Source organism: Coturnix japonica, chromosome 2, assembly GCF_054131305.1.
Source record: "Coturnix japonica strain WE chromosome 2, WE-NBRP24, whole genome shotgun sequence".
Taxonomy (NCBI): Eukaryota; Metazoa; Chordata; class Aves; order Galliformes; family Phasianidae; genus Coturnix; species Coturnix japonica.
The window spans coordinates 137,041,036-137,058,676 of NC_140664.1; positions in this window are offsets into that span (position 1 = coordinate 137,041,036).

Below are 17,641 nucleotides of genomic sequence, written 5' to 3' on the forward strand. Positions count from 1 at the left end.
GTATCATATGACCAAAAATAGATTTAGGACACAGAAAAGTTCTGACAGATAGCAACCAAAGCTGATATGTCTTCTTTCAACCATGTTTTCGGTCTCTCTGACTGTCCATCCACCTGTTAGATGTTGAATCATTCGTTTTTCATGGAAAGTAACTTCTTCTTCTCTTTCAAAACTCTCAAATCAGATGAGACCAACCAGATGCCCCATAGAATCATAGCTTCCCATGGCCAATGTCTTACTGTCAATTGGTGGCACCACTATTTATATGGAAGTCTGCATTATTATTGTTCTTCTTGTTGTTATTTTTGAAGGCTTTGGCTTTTTTTCCATGAGCCTTTGCCAGGTTGCTCAATACAGTCACTGGCATCAGACTGAAGGTATTAAGCTTTTCCCACTACGAACACTGAATTAGAAATTAGAAAGCTCTACACTTCAGACCTGCCATTTTTCTGCCTTTTGCTTCATAATGAAATATTTAATCTTCTGGAGTTTGGTAGGAGTGGAATTTGGGGTAGGAGGGGCAAGAAAGGAGACTATGGAATTGTATTGCTTTCCCTATTGTGGCTCCTTTCTTATTTTTAACCTGTGTTGTTGTTGCAGTTCTGAAAGAGAAAGGAAGACACAGTGAGCAAGCAGTGAGAGAGAAAGGAAGGGAAAGAAGAGAAATATTTCTATTTTGATGTTGATCAACTGACATGCAGATGAAAGGGAGACAAAGAGAGAGGAACGCATTAACAATCCTCTATTTAAACCCTCACTTACAAGTGAAAATGTGTTGGCTCCTTCTAAATCCCTACGGAGATTTTGAGACGTTGAAGCCAGCAGACACTTCGTGATAATCTAACCTGACCTTTCTTAACTCAGTCTAGAAACTGTACCCAGTGATTCCTGGAATGGAAGGAATTATCCCCACTATGTGAGTACATTTCTAAGATGAAGCTTAATAAACTGATTATAGGTATCATATTGCTGTGATAGCAGAGCACTGGATGTCATGGACCAGTTCCTGTGTTCCTCTGGAGGAATGTTACCAATGACTTGTGGTTGAGCTAATGCACATTTATCCCTTCTTCCTGCAACTGCTACTAATTCTGACATTGCTGACAGAGCTGCTTCGTCCTAGCATGCATAAGGAGATTCATAGTTGTATGAATCATAGCACAGAGGGAGAACTATATTGCAAAAATGTTTCAGTTCATTCCTGAACTGATTGGGTCAAGATGGACTGGTTTTTCTGCTGTCAGAGTTAAAGCTGAAACCACAGAGTGCTAGCACTTCGTGTTGCAGACCCTTCAGACACTGTGCTGCCATGCCTTGCCTAGCAGAGGATTTGCATTGCTGGCAGTTCTGGTGCATTTTTGCCTCATGATCCAAATATATGGGTAATCTGACATATCCTGAAAGGACATCGACTTGCAAGCCACCAGGGTGTGTCAGAAGATGTATAACCCTCATCCCACATAGCAGCTTTACAGTTGGAGAAGAGGAAATCATCGGTCTTGTTTATTCCACCCCTTGATCCCTGACAACCAAGACAATTCTGTAACACTACGACAGCTCCACTTTCCATGAAGACGTTGTCTTCTGATGTTCTGAGGTTTCATTCAGAGGGGTAGGGGGAATTTCAGACTTTCCACCAGAACAGCTTCAGAATGTCAAATCCTAGGTCAAATACCAGCTCTGCTGCATTAGAAAGGGAAGGGTAATGCAGCCTGGATGTGGTGGTTTCATGGTACATATGTTCTACAGATGACTTGCGTATGTACAGAATCTGACTCATCGTGCATGGGTTGAACTGGAATTAAAAGGACGGGTTCTGGTTCTTTCACATTGAGGTGAAGTCTGCACATCTTGTCATCCACATTTTCTTTTTCTTCCCTTGCTGGAAGTTGAAAGATAGAACATAGTTAGATGGTCCTACAAAGATTGGATGCAGTTAGAAAATGTAGCTCTTAATACCTGGGCAACAAAAGCAACAAATATATTTAACTTGGGACTGCCTGAGGAAACTGTCCCAAATGTTGGAATTAGGACACTTGCTGGTTGAGAAATGCCACTAGCATCATACTTCTGGCAACAATGGTCCACCATGGGAAAACAAAGGCTGCTATTCGTGTTCTCATCTTCAGAGAATTTAGTGGTCCAAAGATAACTCATAGATTTGCAAAATGGAATGGAATGGAATACCATGAAAATACAATTATCTGGAAATGATCTAAGAATCTTCCGTGGTGGCTATGGTCACCAACTGAAGAACTTAGGAAGATAAGTTTCTCTTTCACAGGATGCAGGAAGCATTTTTGGGATGGCCTTTCCCAAGGTATTTTTGCTTCTGCATTTCCTTTCACAGTCTATATAACAAGGCCACATCCTGCAAACAATGGACATGGAGCAGGAAGGTGGAATCTGACACTGGGACTTCTGAACTCAACACTAAAATTGTTCGTGTCCCACCCCTGTGCTAATAGAAACTCACTGCAACTGCTGCCAGTGAGAACATTCAGACATTTGAGAACAGGAATAACATGGAGGTTGGGACTGGAACAGATGATGCCTGGGAGTGAGGAACCTGTAACCAAGTCCTCCATGGGGGCACAGACACTTCCTAGGACAAGAAGAGTTTCTACACTATTCATTTTGGCTTTGAATGAAGTATGAAGTTCTGCAACAGTGCCTGTTCTTGAGGGAGGGAGAAATAAGCTTCGGTGGATTCCAGAGGATTCCTTTGGATTTCAGAGCTGAGGGCTTGAACTGAATGTTTCTGAACATCAGCAAGAAAAAGCAACTCATAGCAGAGCTATGGGAGGAATGAGATCTCACCATTACCTAAAGTTCATTCCCTGACAACACAAACCAGGTGTGCCATGGGTTGGTTGCCATATACAAGTCTTGCCTTAGCGATGCAGCAGACACATCTGGAAGGCTTATAATTACATCTGGTTCTTAAGGGTGCACTGTAAGGCCTCTCCGAGGTCTCACTTCACGCCTAGCAAAATGTGGCTGTTACAATTGGGTGGTCTCTGGCCACAGGTGCACTTCTAATTAAAATGTGATGTGAAAAATTAGGGGAAAGAATGGTAACAGGGAGCAAGGGGCTTGATAAAGAGTCATTTTTTACAGCAGACTTGCAGAATTAAGGCAAGTTAAGAGTTTGGAGCAGGTGGTGTTCATAGAAATTGAGTTATTTGGGCTCCTTGCTAAAGTACAATATCGTATTATCATAGCATCACAAGGTTGGAAAGGACCTACAAGATCATCTAGTCCATTTCTAGTTCCATTTTCATCTAGATGAAAAACTTCCTTTAGTAGTTTTCTTGGTTACTTCTCACTCAACTGATTCTGTTAGTCCTATTACAAAGCACAGGATACAAGATAATTAATAACAGTTACATCAGAGAGATCACTTCAAATTTACCCCCTTAATTAAATGTGTTTCCTGATCATTTTGTTTGGTATGCTCAGGGATCTTCTTCAGCATGTGTCTCCACATCTCAATGCATGGTACAGACTATCCCCAGTAATTTTACAGAAAAAAAGGTCTTGGAATATACCTTACACATCTCACTGCAGGAGGCTGATTTAGTTGGCACAACATAGACACTTCATGTTGTTCTGGCTATGGCATATCATCCCAACCAACACATAATCTTCACTCCAGATGCTGTAGATCTCCTAGTGATCCTATGCCATATCTAATACACTTCAGGACAGCTCAGTAGATGTGAAACACCTGTATGTGAGCTGCTGAACAGAGAGACATGACTACACAATTTTTTTTTGATACTTTAGTTAAGATGTAACATGTATCACCATTAACCACTAATATTTTGTCTTCATCACGTCCTGGAAATGTGAATACTGTTGGTACAAGCATCGATTTCCTTTGCTACTATATCTCAATTATTTGCAATTGCATGCCAGACACTCATTTTTCTGCATACCACGTTGCCTCCACTGTTTGAGCAGAGAAATACTACTGCACTGCCATTTCTAATACTGGATATTAATGGATATTAATCTGTAATCATTTACATCTTAGCTAGTCATTCTTGGCTTTTTTTCTTAATCTTTGGAAAGAAATAAGCATCTCCAGAAAGGAGGAAACGCCCTTTAGAGATGTGTCCTCCAATCCATAGACTATCAAATGAACCTACAGCACAGCTAAAATGAATCACAAAGTCAGAAAAGATGAATCTCACACTGAATCTCATTGATTTGCTTTCCTACCACTTAAAAGTTTCTTTCCAGGATTGAAAGCTGCCAGTCTCACCTTGGATAGAGAAGAAAAAATATGTAGAAATTAATGGCATTTTTTGAGTAAAAAGAAGAATTTCAAATACAGACAAAAGGTAATGTGATTTTTGTGTTACTTTTGAGAAGTGCTATTGTATGTTTGCTATTACATGCTGGGCCTCAAATTGCAACAGGGGAGATTCAGGTTGGATGTTAGGAAAAATTTCTTCTCCAAAAGAGTGGTCAGGAGCTGGAATGGGCTGCCAGGGAGGTGTTGGAGTTACCATCCCTTGAGGTGGTTAAGGTACATTTAGATGTTGTACTGAGGGACATAGTTCAGTCCCTTAGGGAGGAAAAGACAGTTAAATGTATTGCATTTATTATTATTAGAACAGGATATACCATATGTTTAAATAATTGCAATGTTTTATCATCCTCTCTAAATATACTCATCCCCTAAGCCAAAAGTAATCCCTCGTGATGCTACCTGTCCAGCTATTGTTCGAGCAAAGACTGGATCCTCTCCTGAGCTTCAGGTCACTCTTGGGAGTAAAGATGGAGAGGGATTTATCTGGGAAAGGTAAGAGGGAAGAGCAGTACCTTAAGCATTTCCCTGACTGATGTGCAGTATAGAGTCTGAGGTGTTCACTGGTCTGTCCATCTAGGCTCATGTAAGCTTGTGTAAGTCACTTAATAAATGCAGTTTGTCAGCGGATCTACGATTTGAATGGGGTTGACCCTCCACAAGTGCATCAATGTGTGGACATACTGCTGTAGAGAATTCATTCAGGTGTCAAGGGGTTGTGATCAATCAATCACTCTTTTGGCCACCACCTCTCTTCTCTGTCCCTCAGGGGGAAACGTTCTCGGCCTTATTCTTTCCAGTCGTCATTTATTTCTTTTGAAAGAACAAGCCTTCTTTGTTTGGAGCTCCTATGAGTTGCACTGGATGGGAGGGGTGAGGGGATTCTCTCACAGGGTCTCTGAGGCAAACCCACAGCTGATTCCTGAGTACACCACGTACCACGGTGTCACAAAGATACCACAAACAGAGAAAAGTCATGCAGCCATGTGTTATGGGAGCTGGCCCCATATTCATGCCAAGATTCTGGATTTCCTGGCGCTCTAAAGATCTTTGGACCATGGGGATTATACATTGCACAAGGTATCAGATGCCAAACACTGACTTTTAAAAAAGCACATGGGAAACAAGTCAAAATGACCTCTTCAAAAAGAAGAAGAAAAAAAAAAAAAAAAAAGGATTATATAATTATATAGATAAGTTTTAAACAATAACAGAGCAGGAAACTATGCCTTATTAGACATTTACCCAGCTTATCTGCCTGCTGGCATTCCTCAAGTGCACTTGAACACATGCTGGGCCACCTAGGTCTGAGATCCTCTCTGATTTCACAAACCAAGCAAGGTCAGCCCAGAGCAGAGGTTGGATAAGATTCCTCTTAGTGAAACCCCCACCGTCCATCAAAAAATGTTTCTATTCCTTCAATTGGCAATGAACTTCTTTTTCCGCCAAAGATTACTGTGGTGCTGGGAGCAGCTGGAGGTGTTCCTCTGGGCAATGGGTCAAATCCATGGCCTTCTGACTGCCTGTCTGTTAAAGACTCAGTACATTTTGGACAATACTGGAAGTATTCAAAACAAATGGCTTGGCCAGAGTTATTTTCAACTTACCTACCACCACTCTACAATGCCCTTAATAAACTGCATGCTACACCTTGTATCCATCTCACTGTTCCCTCTGCCAGGGATGAGACACAGCATCAAGATTATGTCCTGGCCATCAGAAGCCTTGCACTCCTTCAGCACAATAGTAATGCTATCAAACTCCACAGCAGATCTTCAACATGACACTTGTGGAAACTTCCACACAGGCATTATAGAACTTAAGTAGCATTCAGTTGGCTTAAATTCACCTAGGTATAAGCGTCTATGCTGTAGAAATCTCTCTGATGTTGCAACATCCAGCTCTCTACAGATCCCAATGGAAAAAAAAGTCTTGTTAAGACATGTTCCATATAACTGAATAATTATATTCACTTTAAGATGAATAAAATGTCTGAAAGTGTTTGAAAGAATTCAATAAACGCATTGGTTTTGGGGGTCAGTAAATCATATCACTTTTTGCGTACTGCAAGGAGCCCTGAAAATAGTTTTATTTTCTCTTCAGCAATGGCATTAGGCTTTGGTTGATTAATGCTTTTAATCAGCACAAAGGAATCCATCTTATTCACCCTATTCCATGCTATTCTTTGTCTCCAAGTTCACAAGAAGGACTCACCATCCCCAAAATACGTTTTTTCCAGAACATGAAAAAGAAATTAACTACTCATTTTAGTTTCATGCAAGGAAAATTCAGGCTTGGTGAGATCAGAAATAAAAATAACTGTAAACAAGTCACCTGCCCTTTCTGGCTCCATTTGCCTAATGAGTTCCTACACACGGGCTTTCTTTTGCTCTCAGAGGAATCCTGAATGGCAAACATGTCTATAGTGTCCCCTTTGACACTCTCAGGAATTTGTATTCATCAAGCTGGAAAGCTGCACTGCTCACAGCTTTTCTCAGCCAGTTCTCAGCTCTTTCTGCAATCTCCTATGCTGTCCCCATCTGGATTTCACCCTCTCCCAGCCATTCATAAATGTCTTTATCATAGGGGTGCCTTGCCACTGTCAGAAGGGTTAAAATCTCCACTCTGCTTGTCCCAAAGAATAGCATCTGATGCTGGAAGCAGAAGTAATCTTGTCTCCTGCTTCTCAGCTGCAGTTTTTGTAAAGACCATAAATTATAGAGTATCTATAGTTTGATTTCCCTTTTATTTCCCCCCTAGTTTTGTTGTTTGTTTGTTTGGGTTTTTTCTAAGTTATTTCTAAGTAAGTTAATTCTCCACCTAATCAGTTTTCTGAAATGTTCTTATCTTTACTCTGTTGTCTGCAATTAGCAGCATAATATGAAGAGAATCTTTAGTTGAAAAAAGATACATTTGCAGGTACCTTGATACGGTTCAGCCCATCCTGTAGTTGATTTGTATTCCAGGCTATGGATTTGTTATTTTGTTCAAGGCAGAATCTACACTAAATTCAAACAGAACTTGGAGAGCTGAAAACATTTTGCAAACAAGATCCAAAATACTTTTTGAAGAAGGTGATCTCCTCAGCTAGGCGCTCTTTAATATCTCATGCTTGACATCTTGTTTTTATGTCTTCCTTGGAATAACTCTGGCTGTGAAGTTTAGAGTTTAATTGGAGCATCACTACCAGGAACTGTCAAGTTTATGAAGTCAGCTCAAACTATCCTATTATGTGCATAACTCATACTGAACTACTACATAGTGCTGTAGACTTAAGAAACACAAAATCAAGGTCCAGATTCTACTTTACTCATGGACACAACCAGGAATCCCATTAAATTGGTGCAGAGAAATTCAATAAGGCATAGCATGAATGACATCTTTGGCTGCAGTTGGATTAGAAAAACAATGATGATGTTTGCAAAGACCTGAATTGTTACAACAGCAGCAAATGAATGAAGAGCTGCTATAGCAGTACTGTATTATTTTATGCAAGACCCTGCATCCTTGATAGTCTTCAGGGAAGGGCAGGGATTTGGGACAGGGAGGGGATGTGGGAAGCCAGATGAAAAATTTTATTAGGTGATTATTAAACTATTCAGCAGAGCCAAGCACAGCTCAAAGCTGCCAGATTGTCTTATTCAAAACCAAAATTGGAATAATGAGAGGGGCTGCAATCATGGGGTATCTAATGGCTGGTTTGCTATCTGTGCTGGCTTTACCAGCCTTGTGACAAGCTTTACCACCTTCATCAGCAGTGGCAGAGAAACCTACTCCAAGGGCAATACTCTGTCAGCTCACTTCAGTGCCCTTCATAGATTCCTATAAAGGCTACCTGAGACTGCATCCTCTTCTACTGAATGAAGAGAAGATGGCACAATTTTTTAATCACCTATCTATGGAGCCTAATTCTTTTGTTTTAACTTCTTAATTCCATAGGTCTACCTGGTAGTCTTGAGAGTGTGAGGTCTGAATTTTTCATCACTGTCATCACCTGGAACATCACCATCAACTATAATAGATAATACAATAGATGAGGAGGATATAATCCGTTCTTTAGGCATGGTGTACAGAAGACTGCCATGGAAGTTTTCTCCTAGAGAGCTGAAGTGAATGCTTCCACTGTCCTTCAGTCCTTAGGAGAGGTAGTCAGGATGTTGTTTGAGGCATCATTTATAAACAAGAGTTCACAATGTCTGCACTTAGACCCATCAGCAATGGCAAATAGTGTATGGATATTGAGTAGGAGATTCAGATCTTGATTCAGCAGAGTGTTTTATCACAGATTTTGAATCTAACTGACCGAGACATAAACTTGTCCTTTGCAGTGGTTTGTCAAAAACAGTCTTGGGACAGGAAGGTGTGTTGTGACTTAGCAGTAGCTCAGTTCAGCAAAAATATACTAAGGCACAAATAGGTTTGATGGTCCTGCACCATCCACTTCTGCGCACCATATGAATTTGATTGAGATATTCATCAACAGGAACAGATCTCTCTTCTCAAAAATTTTGGCACAGTGTTCTCTTTCTTTGCCACCACCAATCTTATTGTCCTGCACATTGCAAACTGTCTTTTTTTTTTTTTTTCTCTTTTAAATAAGCCAGTCAATATATTTCTGCATACAACCCATCTCTTCCATTTTAGCTGAGCCTTTTCTTTCTTGCAGGATGCTTTGTTGACTCCTAGTTTTCATTTGCCTCCACCTCCATGTCTTCCCATTAATGTGCTTTATACTGAGAAGGTTGCTGTCACCATTCTAGGCTGGCACAGGGGAGGCAGTTCTGGACTTCCATGACCTATGATGTTGTCCCATCTGAACACAAGTGTTCTGTGGGATGTATTAGCTGGCCTTAGGATCTGGAAGCAGATTTCCATGCCTAGAACTAGCGGTTCTGGTAATTCTCCAAGAGACGAAAGGGAGGAATATATAGCGCTGAGCGGAAAGGCAGTGCTGTTCTTAAAGAACAGTGTGAGGCTGACATAATGTTCTGTGCTATGATATTCCCAGTAGGAACATATGACTTTGGGTCACAGGTTTGCGGGTAGCCATCTTGTTAACGTAATGGCAGCTTGGAGCAATCCAGCGTCCGTTTTTCCACTGCGTGTGCATATATGTGCATCCATGTGGTTTCGGCTGCAAGTACAGCATCAATAGGGCTGGTGTTGCCTTTTATAAAATCCATGCTCCGTCTTGGTCCTTTCCCAGTAAACTATTGGCTCACCATTAGCAGATCTGGTAAGCTCTCCTGCACAATTTATAGCTGGACAACTGTGTGGGGTGGATGGAGAAAGAGACCTCAGGGCGTCAGCACTTGCAAATCCCACAGCAAGTTCCTATCTACTCCCACTCCTGCAAGAACACCATGGCAACTAGCTCAAACTGTGCAAGTTGGCTGCAAAGTATTTTTCTGCCGTCAGTAACACAATACTTTTCCTTTCTTCAGACACCCAATATACACTCGTACCCCTCAAACACGCAATACCAGCTCCCAATGTGATAAGCAACTAATTTGGCTAAAGTTCCTTTAGAAGCTAAAGCTGTTGTTGGTCTTGGATGAGATGTAAAATGTGGCTCTACCCTAACAGACCATTCATGCAAAACATCACTACCTCGCTTCTTGTATGTTAAGATCCAAGTGATGTAAGATCAGCTTGAGCCCACAAGGCCTGTTGACCTGCCTACTATGCCCAATAAATGTTTTCTGCATTGAAGGCAATTCCTCTGTCGATCTTTAGAGCAGGAAAAGGTTGGTGTAGGCAAGTGGTTTGACTATACCCTCTGAGCCCTTTTTCTAAAACAACATAATGCTGCAGACCCAATTCCATTGCCATTCCAATCCCCTTTCTCACCACAGGCTAAAAAGAAAGTGCCAAGTATGCTGTGACTCAGTAAAATACATCAGGAGTTGCTAATTTCTTTTCCAGTGCTCTTACTCCATATTCTTCATGCAAATGCTGGGTTCCTATTCATTTTAGAATTTAAGGTGTTTGGTCTCAAACAAATATTCACACACCAGTGTAGATTCAGAGCCTGCTAATGCTCAGGCCATCTGTTTTCTCCACCAAGAGGCCATTGTGGTCTTGGTGGTTGGCATGCCCTCCTTCAGACATATTCTTTCTAATCTTTTGCATTCCCTCAGTTCGCGTCATAACTTGTAGTAATGAAGGACAGACAGCTGATAAAATAGTCTCAAAAATGAGATGTTTCTAAAGACAACAGAAGTAGACAGATTATGAAAAAAGTGAATAAATGAGGCATGGCAGAGTAGAATGATTTCTTTAAGGACACCTAGTCTCTGTTGTTTCTTCTTACTCTTGATGATTTGCTATTCCTGATGTTTTTTGGGGAATTAAAGGGGAAAAAATAAACAACATCAGAGCAAATACTAAGTGCCTGGTGCAGAGATGTTCAGGGATTGAACAGGGAAGGGATGATGTTGATGAATTTAGGAGGCTGAAAGTCTTTGATTTAGGGTAATGGAAAGGAAGAAGAGATGGACAATGTCAGTTACAGAGAGTAAGCTATAAAGTCAAGGGGAACAGCAAGGAATCAGAGAATCATGAAATGGCTTGAGTTGGAAAGGATCTAAAAGATCATTTAGTTCCAACCCCCTGCCATGGGCATAGCTGCCAACAACTAAATCAAGTGCAAGACTGGGTCGCCCAGGACTCCATCCAAGGACATAGGAAAGAAAAGGGATAAACAGGACAAATCAGCACCACAGGTGGAGAAGTTATGGTCCCTGAGTAGCAATGGGGTGTATCCAGATTAAACAAAAACAAAATCATAAATGATAAAAGTTGTGTCAGCTGCAAAAAGTTGGCAATAACGAGTGCCTGCATGGTGTGGTGCTTGCTTGCACAAGAAAAGCTGCTTATCACACTGCTTATCACTGACTCAGCCCTCAGATTTGAGTCCCTCAGTCCTAGCAGCCTTTCTGCTGTAGGGATGACATTCCCAGGATATTCTTTTCCCCACTCCAGATCATTGATTCACCATTTTGAAAGTAAAATTGGTGCACCTGGCCCAGATTAGGAAGTTCCTGCATGAGTAGACTCAGTTAGTTCTTCACCACCAAAGTCTTAAAAGAATCAAGACAAACAGGAGAAGGAAATACAAGAGGCTGGAGTGCAACATTCCTGAACTAGGTGTCCTGGTATAATATTGGAAGGTCTATACCACACAGAATGATTTTCTCAGCGTCCCACTCCCTGACTTATACATGAAAGACACCTGCATTTCTGTTTGCTTAGAATAAGTAAGCTGAGTTCCTGTCTTGGACATAACTTCTGCAGTTCCAAGGGGCAGCATCTGATTGACTGTGCTCAGAGACAGCACCCTGTTTTCTGCTCACAACAGGCACCCAGCAAAGGCATCTCACTGCTCTCCTCCTTGTGCTTTCGCTCATTCTTGTTCATTCCTCTCAGATAAAGTAACATTTATTTAAGACTGGAAAATCTTACTTTATGAACCTTTTACTTCATGGCTTGGGCTTGGCTCAGCTGAAAAATTATAGGCCATATCCTCACGTAGTATAAAATGGGAATGGGGCCATTTTCCACCAGAGGAGAATCCAGGCTCTCCTGGCGAGAACGATGCCTCTCAGATAGACCAGAGAGGGTTAACAGGTTGTCATGCTTCACTTTTAACATCATCTCCAACAAAAGGAGAACACAGGACACAAGAAAGGGAGCAAGAGAATTTCTGAGGGAGCATAAATATAATTGCAGTCACAAGCTGATATTTTCCATGGTTTGCAGCAGAGACATTCACAAGCCTCAGACATCAATAAATGAACCTTTAACTTGCCTCCTAGCTCTGTTATCCGTTCCACACAGTGCTTTAATTACTTGGTGCCTAAGAAGCATTTTGGACATTGAAGTCTGTCACCCCTTAAGCTGTCTGCCCGACTCTTCATTTCATGAACAAGATATACACAACCTCTCTCAGCCAATGGCAGGCCGGTCACACAAGTATTATGTTTTTCCTCTCGCTGTCTACTGTTTCACCACTGTAGGAATTACACAGCCAAGAGCACAGTAGGAATAATGGCTCTATTCATTTCCCCCTGGGACTAATTCTTACAGATGGCAAGCACTGCAATGGGGCAAATTAGCTTCTTATTTCATTTGGAGGCTTAAAGTTATAAGCTCATTTTGTTGTAGTTTATGGAGCAGGAGGATGGTGCAACCCTGTACGTTGCTACTAGGAAGAAAGGAGGCAAATCCTGTACCAGTGGAGGCCTAGGGATAGGAAGGGGGATGCTTGGAGGACCCTGTCACTGCTGAATCCATCCCCATCATGAGCTCAAGTCTGCAGCCAGAAAAAAGCTCCTGGCTGCCTGGGCTCCTGGTCAGGTGCTGTTATGAACAGGGGGCTTAGTGCTGCAAGTCAGGATCACGGCTGCAGTAGTTTGGGAAATCAGGATTGGGGCTTTTGTGAGTGCTTCTGGGGAGAAGTTTTAGGGGGGGTAAAAAAAGAAAAAGAATGAAAAAAAAAAGCATAATTCCAATAAACAGACTTGACTGCTGTGAAATTACTTGGAAAAAGTGCTACAGATGAAAAATTTGGAGATCCTTGTTTACCTGAAAAGAAAGACAGACATACACATGAATGTCTTCTTTCACAGTCATTTTCCTCTTGAGACACATAAGAGAAGAGCAGTTTCAAACCCAACAGAAGATCCTTGCAAAGGGAAGGACACCTTTTTTCCTTTGGTAATCACCGTGTGGTTGTGATTATCCACTCAACTATTGCCAGGTGCACGACTGTGCCTTCACCAAATGGCATTTCCAGACAAGGCCGAGCCTTCGTGTATATAACCATTGGTCTAATTTTCCAAGTTAAAAAAAAAATAAATAGAGGGATATATCCTCAACTTGAGTGAATCAGCATCTCTAGAGATTTCGGTTTATTCCAGTCACTAATCTGTCCCATAATGTACCTTTTTTATGGGAACTTCCATGGTCAAAGTCTCTTCTCGTAAGTTGTTATGGATCACAAGCATGAATAGAGCATGTTGGATGAGATTCTATTTGCTTGCAAAACCTCTTTATTTGTGTCTTGGACAGAAATTGCCAGTAAAAGGAGTATTGTTCATCTGAGTTGTTACTGAGGAGTTCTCCTGTAAATTCTAGCTAAAATCAGAATCATAGAATGGCCTGGGTTGAAAAGGCCCACAATGTTCATTTAGTTTCAAACTCCTGCTATGTGCAGGGTCACCAACCACCAGACCAGGCTGCCCAGAGCCACATCCAGCTTGAATATAAAATGCTGAGATTCTATAGTGTCTTTGGAGATCATATTGGATGTTTAAACTCTCCTTAAGGAGATTTGAGTTTAGCCTTACATCAGGCAGTTTGTAAGCAGTGACTTGAATGTTATCAAATACATGGCAGACTTGAGCTGCAACTTACATCTCCTTTTTAGTCTTTATCAGAACTGAAAGGAGCTCCGTGAATTTTCAGTCATTCAGCTGAAGTTTCACTTCATCAATTGCTGAAGCTGGAATACATGTGGTTACATTAATTCCTTTACTTCTAGAGGCCTATCAACAACTTTATTCTGATATCTTGGTTTCTTATCTATCTTATCTCTTTACCTTTCCAAAGAGTCACCTCTGCTCTCACTTATTTTGTATTCATTTTTCCTTTGTCTATCGCTACTTAATTATCTTCCCTTTTCTATTTTTATCCTCTCCTTAAGTAGTATAAGAACCAAAGATCGTCTCCCCCAACCTTCAGCCTTTACTTCTCCATCTGAACTATCTCCCTCAACTGTTTTCAAAGTGTTGGAGAGAAGAAAGTGCTTCCAGGTCATTATTCAGATGATGATGTATTTTTAGGGCTGAATTGCACTCTAGGTGCTACTTGCTATATTGACTGTTCATTATAAGATACCTATATCTTATAAGGTATAAGATACCTTGGCATATCTGCCTCAGACATGCCCATCTACATTATAAATTATAAATCTTCACTTCCTCACAGGCATCCTTATGTGCCGTTCTCAATCTTTTTCTCACTGTCATTCTCACTGTCCTTCATTGAGCTCAAATCCTTATTTGATTTTCCTCAGCATGAAAACAGGGATATGCCTTCATTAAACAATGCAGAAGAAGTCCATCTAGGCAGAAAGCCATGTTTAGTTAAACATCTTGCTTCTAGGCCCTTAAGTAGACGAGGACTTCTATATGACCCAAACCTGTATGATTCTGATCCTTCTCCATACCCTTTGAACTTGCTCTGTAGATTCTCTCTGGGTAATGTTGTAGCATTAAGTAAAATCTTATTTCCTGTTGCACATTGTATGTGTAGAATAATTGCTAGCCCTTTTCTCTACTACTTCTTGCTGCTGAGAGTTAGAACTCAGCTCACAGGTTTGATATCAGTGGTATTTACATAAGACTTTTATTATGCACACATGGCAGAAGTGCACATTCTTCAGTCATGCAGTGTAATTCCCACTCAGCTGTTAATGAGGCCTTGATGGTCACCGTAAGCAGGAAAGCAGCATCTGCATCTAGATTGTTTATAGGCCTGCATGAAAATATGACCTTTTGTTTCCTAAAGTAGTTCATAATAGTTAAAGAGAAAAAAAAAATAAAAATCAATGACAATAATATCAAAATAACCTGAAAGGTATTTCTTTGGGAAAGAGGATATAACTACTTGGATTAAAATCAGAACTTTTCAGAAGTAAGAAATCAACTTAATATAATCATTTAAAATGTTATTACTTTTACAACACATCAAAAACCTTCAAGATAAAAAGTCACGGCAGTGTGAAAAAATGTTAGTTCTCTTTTCTGAGAAGATTAAGACAGAACAACACTTCCAACCTACTAAATGCTACATTTGCATATGCACAGATTCACACATATGTTTGCATACTGCAGCCTGTTAAAAGCCATAGTTTGGGGTGGGTTTTTTTGGTGTTTTTTGTTTTGTTTTGTTTTTTTGGAGGATTTTTTCTCTTTTTTGCCAAAAGTTTTATTTATGAGGGAGGGAAAAAAAAAAAAAGTGGTATTTTCAACACAGAAACAATCTGTTCATAAAGCTTCCAGACACAAGTGGGTGCACTGATGGAGCAGCAAATCTGATAGCTCTGTAAAGCCACTACACCATAAGGTAATGTTCTCAATGGCTTAAACTATCCCCAGAACTAAAGTTGCTGTTGAGTAACTATGGAGGATTAAAGCAATGTGTCAGACAACTGCTTCACCATAGCTTTTCTGTGCAGATCCATCACCAGCACCTTGGCTTTATAGAAAAGGGATCCCACCTGTTCCCTGGGCACATGTTTTTCTTGGCTCTGTCATAAACATGGGACACATTTTTTGAGCAATACTGAGCTGTAAGTCTTTGAATTGCTTCTTTCCCTGCTGTGGCAGGTTTGGAGCCGCAGTGCACAGCAACGTCCCTCTCCAATGCCTCTCTCCATTGCAGGAGAATCACATTCAATTTCTTTCTAGACAGGAAAAAAAAAAAAGAATTAAGAAAAAAAAAAACAAAAAAATCCTACTCGATTGTATTGAATCACAAAACCAACATCATGCCGCGGTGGAAATTCCTTCTTCACCCGCGTGCCTCCCCCCTGGCTCCCTGTCTTCAGTTGGAGCCAGTGGTTACTGGAACCACAAAGCCCTCCGTTTTGGCGGGCCAAGTCTTCGCCTGGGTCCACCACCACTCATTCCCGAGCCCTTAAGGGGAAAGCCCAGACTAGCAAAGCCGTGCAAATACACTGATGAAAGCCCATGTCAGCAATGTATGCACACAGACCTCCCTCCCGTGCTGGATTAATGATTTCTGTGGCAGACTCACTGCTGGTTTTACAAGCGTAGACTCAAGGCAGGAAAGCGAGGAGGAAGGGAGGGCTGAGCGAGGAGGCATCGAAGTTTAACAACAAAATCGCAGTTGGCTTTGCCACGGTATTTCATTATATAAGTTGAGTGGTAAGACCGTTTCCTACGCCCCTGTGACCAAAAGAATGCAGGGAGCACGCGGCTCGAACCAGCCAGTGAAATGGATAGCCTAGAGAGTCAAGGAGCAAGAGCAGGCTGTCCCAGCCAGGGCAATGCAGAAGTGCAGCCTCACCAGTGAGTAAAAGAGTTGCTCTGGGGTTTTTCTAACTCCAGTCCAGCAAAGTGAACGATTCACTCCAGAGTTTACAAGGGAAAGCCTCAGTAAGGCAGCCAAAAGCAGAGTGCAGTAAGCATGTAAGGAGTTCAATTCAGGATTCCTTATTAAAGGAGTAGAAATGAACAACAATAAAGTAGAAGTCAAGCAGTTGAGAAGCAAAAGGTTCTACATTCCTATAAGCTCCAGACTGAAGGTCTTGTAACGCCATACTGTAGCTACTTCTATTTTCCATATGCATTCCTCTATCACACAGAGGCATACAGACATACCTTTCCTGCCTTTAGAAACTGAGGTCTCTGAATCTAAATTAGCTTCACTATCTATACCTGCCCTGTCTGATATTCCTAAGTTCACCACATTTGCAAATAGCAAGTAATAACAGCACATACTGACAAAGTGATCTACACCTATTTTCCTCCTAATGGCAAGAAAAGAGATATATTGGCAATAACATCTGCAGTAGTATGCACAGCACACATACAGATAACATCCAGCACACTTAGATCAAACTGATTTCAATGACCACCACTGTCACAGAATCATAGAACCCCCAAGGTTGGAAAAGACCTCCAAGATCATCCAGTCCAACCATTCACCGACCACCAACATTTTCCCACTAAACCACGTCCCTCAGTACATCTACATGGTTCTTGAACACTTCCACCTGAACAGCCCATTCCAGCACCTTACTGCTCTTTAGGAGAAGACATTTTTCCTAATGTAAAACCTGAAACTTGTCATCAAACTCCACAGAGGTGCATCTCACTTATAATAGTTGCGGATTGACTTCCAGATATTTCAACATGGGGAATTACAACACCTGTGCCTATTTGTGGACATGCAACCTCACTGAAACAGGACAATCAGCAAAGACAGTAGAGCAAGTCAGTGTTTTTTATTACACTGGAGATACAGAGCTTGTGAAAAAGACAAGTACCGGGAACAAATAAGACAAGCTCCTTGGAAGGTAAGCCCTTCTTTGAGCAAAAGCAGGACCAGTAATTTTGTTTTTGAGTATGAACTTGTATTTCACTCGAGTAGCTGGTTGGCATCTAAAAGGTTGAAAAGAAGTGATTGGAATTATGTCATGAGCCATTAGTGGTTCATGGGTGATGGGGCAGGAGAAAGAGAACAGGGCTTTTGCTCTTAGGGTTAAGTTAGAAGTAACTAAACTGACACATA